A 12213-nucleotide genomic window follows, 5' to 3' on the forward strand; every position below is an offset into this window, starting at 1 on the left:
CTAAAAATTGCAATGCTTTAATTAGACCTGATTGTCGAGCAGTGCAGCAAAAAACTCATGGCACCCCTCAGCCGCCTGCATACTCCCTCAATATTTCATGAGCTCCTAAACCATCGCCTGAAATGGAGAAGGAACTTCAGTCTGAAGTGACGCCACCCTTAGGGCCTGCCCAAATAGATTGGGAGCATTTATATAATTATAGCGGCACGTATGTTCATAAGCACAATTATGGGTCGTAAATTAGGAAAGTGTCATTGTTTGGATGCGATTCCTGGGTTTCGTAACATTTGCAGGCCAGCAGTTTGGTTTTTATGAGAGTATTGTTATTTACAGCTAGTAAAAATTGGCAGTGGCGTGCGGTCACACTGTACGACCTAGGTGGATTTTTGGTAGGGGGTGCATTCCAGTGCAATGGCTGTAAAGAAAGATGCCTGTGTCTAACTGGATTAGCACATTCAGCTGTAGCACACCTCCCCATCAGTGCCTGCTTGCCACAATCAGCCCCGTCTAAAACATATCCAGAAGCGGGACAGGAAAGGGACTCGCTCCGGACACAAACGGTGGACTGTGCTCGCGTTCGGAAGCCCGGGAGAGGCCACTCAACACCCCTGAGCTGCTCACCAGGTTACTGGGTCAAACTGACGACTGGAAAGGCTTTTTCAAGATCTCTGGGAAGAGGTGGGGGTGTTGGTTAACCCAAGGGAGCCTCTTGTGTCTCTATGCCTGTTGTCTCAGTGCAGACATGAAAGATCTGCGACAAGGAGGGGGATAACCATGGCCACCGTGTCTCCTAAAGCATCGTTCAACCCCCACAAATTCCACAATTATAGTATGCAAAATGCTGTTACATGTAGTGAAGGAATATCTGATCTAATGAAGTTCCTTTCCCCTTTAAAATTGGAGTAGGGTAGTTGTGTCAAGGGTGTAAAACTGGAATCTGTTCTAATTGTCAAATTAGATTTAGTGATCTTTAGCCCATTACATATTCAAATTGTCTGCACTGAATTTAAGCGTTCATCCCCTCCTCCTCAGATAATGGGCTGCTGGGCATTAATGAGATGTTTGAGCCGAGTGTGTGTGTGCGTGTGCACATGTGTGTTTGCATGTGTGTCAGGGTGACAAATTAAGCTATTACAGCTGGGAGTAGGGAGTGATGTTAAGTCCACGTTACTGAAACCACGCTATCAGTCATTCTATTAGCCATAACCTCAGGATGCTTTCTCTTCACTCAGGTTTGATATAATATGGGGTATCATAGTTTTACAACAGATGGATATCTTTGAACAGCACTTGGGAGATACATGTTCCCATTTCTGCTCCTACTTAGCCAGGCAATTTTCTTCCACCTGGAGGAGGGCTGCCCCATACCAGGGAATTCCCATAAACCTTGTCCTGGCTCGTCTACAGATCTTTAAGGTGCAACGTAGCTGCCATTTTCCCCTAACATGAAGAGATAGAACATCCAAGAACTGAAGGAAAATACTGTCGTCATTTACTTCTCATGTCGCTCCAACCTCTGTATCACTTTCTTTCTGCTGTGGAATATATAAGAATTTTGAATTATTTTGAAAAATGTTGGCAACCATACTGTTTTGGGTTTCATTGACTTCTCTAGACCTGAAATCGTTTGGCATTCCCCAAAATATCTTTTGTGCTCCACAGAAGAAAGAAATGTGTACAGATTTTGAGTGACACGAGGGTGAGTAAAATGCTGACAGAATTTTCAGTTTTTGGTAGACTGTCCAACTGACAGTCGCTTGATAATGCACGCTCATGTGGCAGTTAACAAATAATTTAGCCATCATTGGGTTTTTACAGATGGGGAGCTTCAGTTTGCTCTGTTCTCTCCATCTGTTGAGGAGGATGATGCAACTGGCGAGAAATAACACAAGAAAATATGTTTAGAGTAGTAAAATGCCTTTCATATTGAAGGAATTGATCCCCATTTCTGGAGGATTTATGGAATCTGAATGCCTTTGATGGCATCACTAGGGATGTTCGGGTTCAGTTCGGATTCTCAAAGACTGGGATTTCACATCATGCAGTCTCATTTTCTTTTGATAATTGGATTTTTGCTGCACAAAATTAGTTATCCAGAGGCTACAAATATAGATGTCTGTCTCAATAAACAGAAACGGTTCTCACAGAGTAAAATATGAAGGAATAACGGCAGTGTCCTGCAGTTTGACAAGCTATATCATATTTTTTTTTTTTTTTTCTGTGGTTGTATTATACATATATTTTTATGATCTTATATTAATCAAGAAACTAAAACATGGGCATTAGTGAGAGAACATATTAAATTATGAGAGCATATTGTTATGCAGAAGGGTGCACTGTATGTTGCATTGCACAATTTTCATAATTCTTTTATGGGTCAGTGACAAATTAGTATGTCTGAGAATGATGGATGTCTGTGATGAAAAAGAGGAAGCTTTTGGAAATCTAGTTAAAAACACATTTGCCATGTTCTTAAATGTGGTTTTTGCATTCATGTTGGTATGATATATTTTTTTGGAAATGTTTTGTGCTATTTTTCAAAATGAAACTTTTACATGGTTCTGCAAAATAATATGTTCTCTATTTAATATGCTCCCTCACTTATGGCTATGTATTGGTTAATCTAAAAATGTCAAGTGCTGTAGCAATCAAATAAGAAGTAATTTTTCTTGCATATTAAATAGACCATATTCAGGGTGACACCATGTTTAATTTGATGCATTTAAAAGCCAGAACTAACAATGTCAAAACAAGATATATATAAAATTGTTATGTGAGTACGCATTAGCAAACTCATAAGCAGTAACAACAGTACCATATACTCCGCCATTGTTGTGTATGTTTTTTCGCACTAGCCTTTTAAATTGACGTGCATGACGTCATCGTTTTCCAAGATTCCCGTATTGGGTGTTTACACGAAAACGATAACGATGCCATTTTCACCTGTTTTCAAAAATATGTTTTCAGACCCCAAAATACCGTTGTTGTGAAAACGAACAGTCAAAACGCATAAAAAGTTTGCCATTTTTGACTGAAAACGTTGTCATGCAAACAGGCCCTTAGTTTGTAATGGGAGGCGGGGGTAAAACGTTTCTCTCTGAGATGTTCTCATAGTAAATGTGTGTGAAGGTTTAGCTTCCCCCACCCGTCTGTCCCTCTCTTCATCGCTGTGATTGTCTCAACCTGATCCTCTCTTTTCTCTCACTGGGATTCATCAGTTCTCTATCTCACACCTACGATGAGTGTGTGTACGTGAAAGTGTGATGGTGTCTAAGAGAGTGTGTATTAGAGTACATTAGTATGTATTCACAAGGTCCTCAATGGTATAACTCACTGGATACAAGGACAAGGGAGCACCCCATGCAAAAATTTGGCTCGGGACCAGTGATTTTTTTTTTATGTGTGGTCATTTCTGTTTGTGTGTCTTTTCGTTTCTGTGCTTGTCTAAGGCAGGGCCTCTGCGTGTGTGTGTGTGTGTGTGTGTGTGTGTGTGTGTATGTGTGTGTGCGCGCACGTTCGAAGCTTGGCTTTTTTTCCTTCATGAAAGCTAATTAGAATGACAATAAGAGGAATGAGCGTAGAACGCAGAGAGTCTCTTGCAGCAGAGGCGATGTGGGGGGAGCTGTCCCACGTGTGAATGAAAGGGCACACGCCGATTCTTTCATCCAGATGTGACGTGCTCGCCAGCGAGCACAGAGACCCGTGGGGGGCCCAGTGTTTTGACTGGCATAGCTGTTTGCTGTTTTCTGCACGCTCTTGCCAGGCCATCTTTGACAATGTCCTTCCAAAAGCAGGGAGGATCTTCTTTTTAATGTCTTTTTTCTTTTTCTTTTTTTCTCTTAGCCGGGGCCCTAAACTTGCTCGGTGCCAAATGTAAAATGTTGCTTTGGCAAGTGTATAAAAGGAGTTTGTTGCCAGTTGGCTGGTTACTTACTGCAATATATATCTTGCAACCCAGGCTCACTTGACATATGTGCCTCTAAATATATTTCTGCAACACCGTAATTACGTACCTTACTAAATATTTCGTTGCAGTTTCAAAGTAAAGCATCCAGTGATTGGCGCTAAAATCAGTGTTCAATGCATGACCCTGGCACATGTTTGTTACGTTGATATAGGTACATTTTGCTGTGTTTGTGTTATGTTGCTTCAGGTATGTATTGCGGTGGTTCTTATGTTAAAAAGGGGTCATCCGATGAATTTTTACAAGTTGTTTGAACTGAAACGTGTGTTGGCTGTGTGTACACAATAGGGCTGTCACTTTTTATTCGATATTCGAATATGCATTCGAACATGACGTGAAATATCCGTAATCGTAGATATTCGAATATATTCGAATACATTGCATGATATTCGATATCCATTCTAATTAGATTTTTCTCAAAAGTGACAGCCCTAGTACACAACCACCCTACAATGATAAGAATAAACCCAGTTTTTTTGTTTTTTTTTTAATCTACAAAATCTTTACCCTTTTATCAAATCAAACCGATCTCAGACTCCTGTCTATGTGATGTCACACAGACAGGTCCCTCCCACAATAGTTTGATTGACAGTAGCGTTTCAGAACAGCCTGGACTGGCATCATACCTTAGACCAGCCCTGAGTGTAGATAAGAATGACTCCTAAACAATTGAGGTTTTCTGTTGATGAGGTGTTCTGTTGATGGATGTAATAATAAACATAGCATTGTAACTGCGATGCATTTATTAGGAAATGCGCCCCGATCTACATAAATGCGTTTATGTACACGCAAATCATTCGTGATCCAGCTTCACCTACAGAAGAAGGGAGTATAAGGTTTTTTAATGAATCTTCACAAATCACCTTTCCTAATAATGTGCTAATTAGCAAGTTTTACGATGAATGCGGCTAAAGTAAACAGTCTCTCAGAGAGTTTGCAGAAATGCAGATGCACGTGTTTCCAATGAGCCTATGTTGCAACCTTACAAAACTCAGCAATCCAAATCCATATTTGATTCATCTTTGAAACACAAAAAAAGATATTTTAAACCAGAGAGATTTCTGTGTTCCCATTAAATGTCCGTTCCAAAAAACTTTGGCTTTTTAAAAAGTTCAAGGCTTCAAGCACATAATACAAATGAATCAGAATTGTCTTCTGAAGAAACACAATCATTTTATATGATTGATGGCACAATCTCTTTATATTGCTCAATATGAGAGAACCAATGAGGGCTATTTTCACATCATGCAAGCATGTTACAAGCATCAGTCAGGTTTGTTCTCACGCATTAAACAAGTATATGCATTTGTTAGATTTCTTAAAAAATGTCTTCATTTGTGCTTTGAAGGTGAATCACTTTGTGCTGTTCAAACAAAAACATGAGGAACAAATTATAAATGTTATACATTTTGATGCTTTATGACAGGTTCAGGTTTAACAAGAGCCTGGCAAAATGACCTGCGTTACATGTCAGAAACATGCAAATATTAAACTGAAACTTCATTTGTCATGGGGACAAAAATGGATTCATAATGCAAAAACAGTAGTTTCATGCAAACTTAGGCCCTGATTTTAGCATTCTTCCCATTGAGTGCTCCGTGTTGGTTCATTTTTCTGCATACCAAGATCCCCAAGTAAAGCATTTTTGGTTTCATAAGTGTCTTCCTGTGAAGATAAAATGTGATTGATGTGGAAAGCGTGTGGTGTGTATATGAAACTCTTCCAAAAATGTTGTACTGCACATCTCACAGCTTTTAAATGGCTGAGTGGAGCCAAGAATCGCAAGGGAAGATCACAGACACTTCAGGCCTTTCATGCACAAACACACACAGGGCACGCTCATAGATCTGATGTGCCTGGACCAACTTCTGAAAGCTCTGTGGCTCTGTGTGTATTAACAGTCCGTACCTCTCAGACTTTGTCTGTGTAGTATCTTTCTTTGAATCCGTAACACACTCCTTATTTGATGCTTAAAACCTCACAATATTGTCGTCTTTAACTTTACTTTTTTTTTTTTCTTAAGCTTCTCTGCCATCCTGTTGTCGTTGATGGGGATGGGTTATGGCATTTTTCAGTCACATGAGTAGATCCATTGATTCTGTGCCTGCAGCAGGGGGCTTTGGCTCAGCCCAGCAGGATGCACTGCTTCTAATAGTTTATAGTAGTTTTTAGTCACATTGAGTTGTTTAAATCTTATTTGAAGAGCATTCATGGCCACGTCTAGCCGTCACGTGGATGTATTTAGAAAAGGAAACCTCTTTCAGGTTTGTTTTTGTTCGTGTAGATTGTCTGTCATGGCCATCCGGCAGACTAGAGTGTGACTGCTCGGGGAACGGTCTTGTAAATAAACATTGGCTTGAGAACATTCTGCATTTTAGGAACAAGTTGTTTTGCCCTGTTTTTATTCTGAAGCTTTGAATGAAGCCCTTTGTACGACAGGCTTAAAAAAGAAGAACCTGAGGAAGCCTTAGAGAGGAAAAAAAGTTATAATCGCAGCTTTATTTCCTACAGTTGTGACTATTCACCTCAATTGCAAACCTCCGTATCTGATTATTGGAACTCAATATCGCACAATTGCATCTTGTTTCAGAATTGCAACTTTTTTCTTGTAATTGTGCCTTTAATCTTACAATTGTGACTCCCTGTCTCACAGCTTTTTTCTCATAATTGTGAAATTATTTTATAGTTCTCAATTGTTATATCATATTTCACAGATGCAACTTTAAAACTCTCAATTGCACAAATAAATAATATGGGTAATGCTATACAGTAAGATTTTATTTGTTAACACCGTTGAAAACACAAGTTAACATGAACTAACAATAAAAAGGCATTTAATATTTTACAATTTAAAGTTATATCTGTAAATATAATTTATTTAATGAACCTGAGCTAACTTCAGCTAAGGATGAACAGCATTTTAAATAATGTTTTTACTTTTTATTAATGTTAACAGAGATTAATAAATACTGTAGCAGTTGTCTTGTTAATATTAGTTAATGCATGAACTAATGTTTTCTTTTTACATAATGTTAAACTACAATATTTTAAACTTTCTCAAAGTTGTCTTTTTTTTTACACTGAGGCAGGAAAAGGCTTCAAGAACCTGCTATTGTAAACATTATTTGAAGAAATTATTTGTGTGTGTGTGTGTGTGTGTGCTTTAAATTTGAGTCTGTCCAGACTTGATACTATGCTTAATTTCTAAATGCTCCATGGAAGTGTATCTGATCTCCCTGCATTTTCACACCAATTCTCTCGCAAGTGTATAAAAATACAAATACTACACATGCTGAGCGAGAAGCCAGCCTTGAGCCTTTCAAAGCTGGCGTTATGTATGAATTTTTGAAATGTGCAGCATCAACCAATCAAAACGTAGAGAACTGTTCCACTATTGTAATCTCAGAGGCCAGTGAGGCTGTGGACGCCCCCATAGACCTGCCTCTACTTAATTTGCGCAGACTCGTCACTATAGTAACTGATAGGCAAGTGGAGGATGGCTTCTGGCTGCTTTGTGAATGGGGTGCATATGAAAGCAGCATGTGGGGTGCTCTCCTCCCCCATTCCCAAACACACACACACACAGAGGGATGGTTATGGAGTCAGGTCGCCCAGTGCTTACTGAGCTTGACAGATTAGCCCTCAGGTGCTAGAGAGGAGAGAGAGACAGATTTTGCTTGGCATCCGAGGCAGTTCCTCAGGGGATGAAGCAGCCACCACAACCCCCTCCACCACCCCTCTTTCAGCTCCACAACTTCTCATCGCCAACCCCCTTTATCCTTAAACCAACCCCCATGCATCAACAGACATCCACATCCACCCCCTCGGATTCCTCCCCATTGAAATGTAACGGACTTCAGCCCGGTACCACGACAGAGTGTTTTAATGCGAAAGACAGAGGCGGACTCATGCTCTGCATTTACAATCCATGACTCATCGCACGCTCGTCAGTGATATCACAAATAGTGTGAATGAGAAGCCCAGATATTTAAAGAATTATAACAGGGTTTCCCATGAGGCGGCATGCATTCTGTGTTTCCTTTTAAATGCCACTTGTTAGCACTATTATTAGTTCATCTCTGGAGTCAAGCGCACACTACAAGACAAGATTCAAGATTCGTGAATTGTATTCGTCACATACACAATTATATATAGCATATATAACCAGCAGTGAAATGTGAGTAAGACTCATCAACCTTTCATTTTTTTGTAAATATGGAACTAGTCTGCAACAAAAAGCCTGGTTTGCTAACTCGTAGCACATTTGCACACTTGTGACATGCTAAAGTTTATTGGTTTGAAATCTGGCCGACCACATGTCAGGTGTACATATGTTCTGACTAGTGAGAAAGCGGCGGGGAGAAACAGCCAATTAAACTGTAAGAGTGAAAGAAGAGGGCAAGTTATGCAGAAGTTACCCATGTTGCCTTAAACACCGTCTGATTTATAGTACACTACCCATGTTCGGGCTCTGTAACAATTTTAGACTTCTATTCACCAAAGATGCTTTAAAGGGATAGTTCATGCAAAAATGAAAATATTGTCATTAATTGCTCACGCCCATGTCCTTCCAAACCCACAAGACCTTTGTGCATCTTCTGAACACAAGTTAAGATATTTTAGATGAAATCAGAGAGCTTTCTGGCTCTGCATAGACAGCAACTCAACTGACACGTTCAAGACCCAGAAAGGTAGTAAGGACATTGTTAAAACAGTCCATGTTACATCAGTGGTTTAATCGTAAATTTATGAAGCTACTAGAATACTTTTTGTGAACAAAGAAAACAAAAAATAACGTTATTCAACAATTTCTTTACATTACATTACGGTTGAACCACTGATGTCACATATTTTAATTATGTATTTACTACCTATCTGGGTCAGAAAGCTCTGATTTCATCAAAATAAATCTTAATTTGTTGAGTTATGAAGATGAATGAAGGTCTTATGGCAATAGAATGACATGAAGGGGAGTAGTCAATGACAGAATTTTCATTTTTGGGTGAACTATCTCTTTGTCAAAAGTGACAGTAAGGAATTTTAGATGTTACAAAAGATTTCTATTTCAAATAAATGCTGTTCTTTTGAACTTGTTTATTCATAATATGTAATGTTTCTTAAGCAGAAAACTATTACATTAGAATGATTTCTGAAGGATCGTGTGACACTGAAGACTGGAGTAATAGCTGCTAAAAATCAAGCTTTTCCGTCACAGGAATAATACAAAAAATAATAATAAATGCTGCCTTGAGCTAGACATTTGAACGGTTGGATATTTTGACTGTGGATTTAAGAGCAACATTTGCCCAGTTCATAATTCACAGTTCCCATAATTCCTCTATCTTGCCCTTTATGTAGTTAGCATTAGCACTGTAATCTCCAGCTGTATCTCTCTCCTCTCCCTGTCACTCTCTCTCTGTTTTTCTTTCGTCCCTCTCCCCCACCCCTCTTTTTGTTTTTGTTTTTTCGGATGACTGGCTCTGTCCGTTTCAGATCAGGGGGTCATGTAGTCCCGTTTGTCCGTCCTGGGCAGGGATGCCCCAATCCCCACCCTTCCCCCATCCCCTTCCAATAGGCCACACGTTTCTGCTGCTTATGAATAAAATAGGCCGAATTCCATGCCATTGCATGTGGCGGGAACAAAAGACGAGCGCCTCACAGGAGCCGTAGACAAGCGTGCTGCGTGAAGAGAACAATGGCGATGATCGCGATGAAGGCTGACTGTAGAGTAGATGGAACCAGCAGAACTAATTTAACCAGGCCAAAGAAAACTAAGCTCAGAAGTGGAAGGTGCTCATTACGTGACTGGTCAAAGTCAAAGAGTCATAGCTAGAACGGTAATTGCTGTAGCAGAGATAAAAGCTGCACGATTTTGCATGGCTAGAAACTTTCCATCTTTTCTGACACATAGGGATGGTTAAACAATAAGTCATCTGGCAAAGGTTATTGTTTACTAGGTGGCTGTCAGTTTCAGGCCTTGGCTTGAAAAAATAATGCCAAGTGTGAGGACGAGATGTTCTGTTTCGTCTCTTACGTACACTGACCCAACATGGCTTAAGAAAGAGAAAAGAAAACACCACCTGAAACAACACACTAGCTTCTCTTCTTTCCAAACAGATGCACGCTTTATAGGAACAAAACACAAACGTTTAAAGTCATAAAATCTCATGAGCAGAATGTTTCGAGTATTTTAATTCTGGGGTGCAGTGCATCTCACCACCTCATAAAAACATTATAATGTTCTTAGAAAGAAGCAGGGTTGTTTTTTTTCCATGCTACAAAGCACAGCCTTTGTCTCGTCCCCATTGGCCATGGCCCCCGCTAAGTCGTTCTGTTCCAGCCCAGTTCACACCTTACAGCAGACTGAAAGTATTTGACATCTCCAAACACACATGGCATCGTGCGGCAGATGTGGCAGAAGATGGGCTGCAGAGGATGGGCTTTCTGCTCCCTTGTGGCTTATTTAGGAATCCTGTAAATCTGATGCCATTTGGAGGTTATGACGAGGATGAAACCCACCTGTGTATGTGTTAATATTATTGACAATGGAAAATGTTTGAACAACAGTACTGTTGCTGGGATTAGTTATTTTACTTGAACTGCTTACTGATTGTAAGAACACTGGGTCTCCTTCACTAATAATTGCGTAATTATTTTGTATTTGATGGTATCAGTATACTTTGGTTGTTCACCAACCAAACTAAAACAGTGGAAAAAAGATTTGTTTAGTACAAAAATCAGCATATTAAAATTATTTCTGAAGGATCGTGTGACACTGAAGACTGGAGTAATGAATGCTGAAAATTCATCTTTGCCATCACAGGAATAAGCTGCATTATAAAATACATTAGAACAGAAACCAGATATTTTGAAATGTAATATTTATTTAAATTTTTAAATCACTCATGAATGAAACTTTGATTTCTGCACTATAACATTTGTCCAAAAGATTTTATGTACAGTATAGTCGGTGAATAAGTAGAACAGTCATTCACTGTGAGAAAACAAGGTGAATGACACAAAGAGCTTGAATCATAATCATCATAAATACACACAGCTCAGGGAGAGAGAGAGATAATGTTTCAGTAGCAAACCTCGAAGCAGTCTGTATTTGCATTTTAACCTTGGTGGTATACTACCTAATGTACTGATCTAAAAGCTGATAAAGTCTCACCTGCCAAGTTGGGCGTTGGCTTTCACTGGAGGAATAATGTTATGGTCGTTAAAAACAAACGTCGTTAAAAACAAACGTCGTTATGGTGTAGTATCCCAATATTTAGCATGACGATATTGTACAGAGACACTAAGTTTCAATCTTTTACCAGAGTTTGAATTTCAGATTGAGATTGCAGGTAGATAATACAAATAATTTTTAGATGTAATGCACGAAAACCAGATCAACTTTGAAATCAATTTCAAATTGCAATTTCACAAACAGTGCAAATGAATCGGCGATACCATATCGTTCTCTTTCTTTCTCTCTCTCTCTGTAAAGAAAGCTTGTTCTTGCATATATCTGATCTTGAAGCACATGTTACAGAAGGCTAAATATGTGTGTTATTTCAACACACGTATGCTGTCACACCACTTCAAGCTAGTTGTGCACTGGGATGCAACATACTTTCAACTAAACACGCAATACAATCAAAGAAGCTGTTTTCATAATGGCATGTCTACACTGCCAGCATGCTGCTCATTCATAAGCACTGCTCACCTGTCACATTATTTCTAAATGTTTTATCTTTTCATATATATATATATATATATATATATATATATATATATATATATATATATATATATATAAATCACAGTTGGTCGGTGCTGATAGCCTTGTGGGCAACGTGCGGATATACAGCTCCGCTGCGCTACGGGTGTCTCAAGTTTGAATCTCAACTGAAGGAACTTACCCCTATCGCTCTTCCAATTCCCTTCCTGTCAGTTCTAATCTGTCCTATCATAATAAAAGGCGAAAATGCATCATAAAAATAAAAATCAGTTTGAAGTCAATTTGGCTACAAAAAATAGAACAATCACATAATTCTGTCTCTCAATTTGTACACCTTGAAGGATTTGTTAACATTATATATTGCAATGTATGTTGTCAAAATACTACAGAAAATGTTAAAATCGCAATAATAATGGCCTCCGTTGATTCCCATACTTTTTGCTTATAGACCTTAAATCTCTCTTACTCCGATCTGAGTGGCCTGAGTGTGATCCTGCTGCCATGAAAAACCACGTTCTCC

The 12213-nt window shown here is 39.1% G+C and overlaps 1 protein-coding gene across 2 annotated transcripts in view; it reads left to right on the forward strand.

The window, feature by feature from the left end:
• The window catches only part of LOC113091625 (RNA polymerase II elongation factor ELL2), a 38404-nt gene that overhangs the window by 4814 nt on the left and 21377 nt on the right, over positions 1-12213 (forward strand). The window lies entirely within an intron of this gene.

Source organism: Carassius auratus, unplaced genomic scaffold (assembly GCF_003368295.1).
Source record: "Carassius auratus strain Wakin unplaced genomic scaffold, ASM336829v1 scaf_tig00214259, whole genome shotgun sequence".
In the NCBI taxonomy this organism is placed as follows: domain Eukaryota; kingdom Metazoa; phylum Chordata; class Actinopteri; order Cypriniformes; family Cyprinidae; genus Carassius; species Carassius auratus.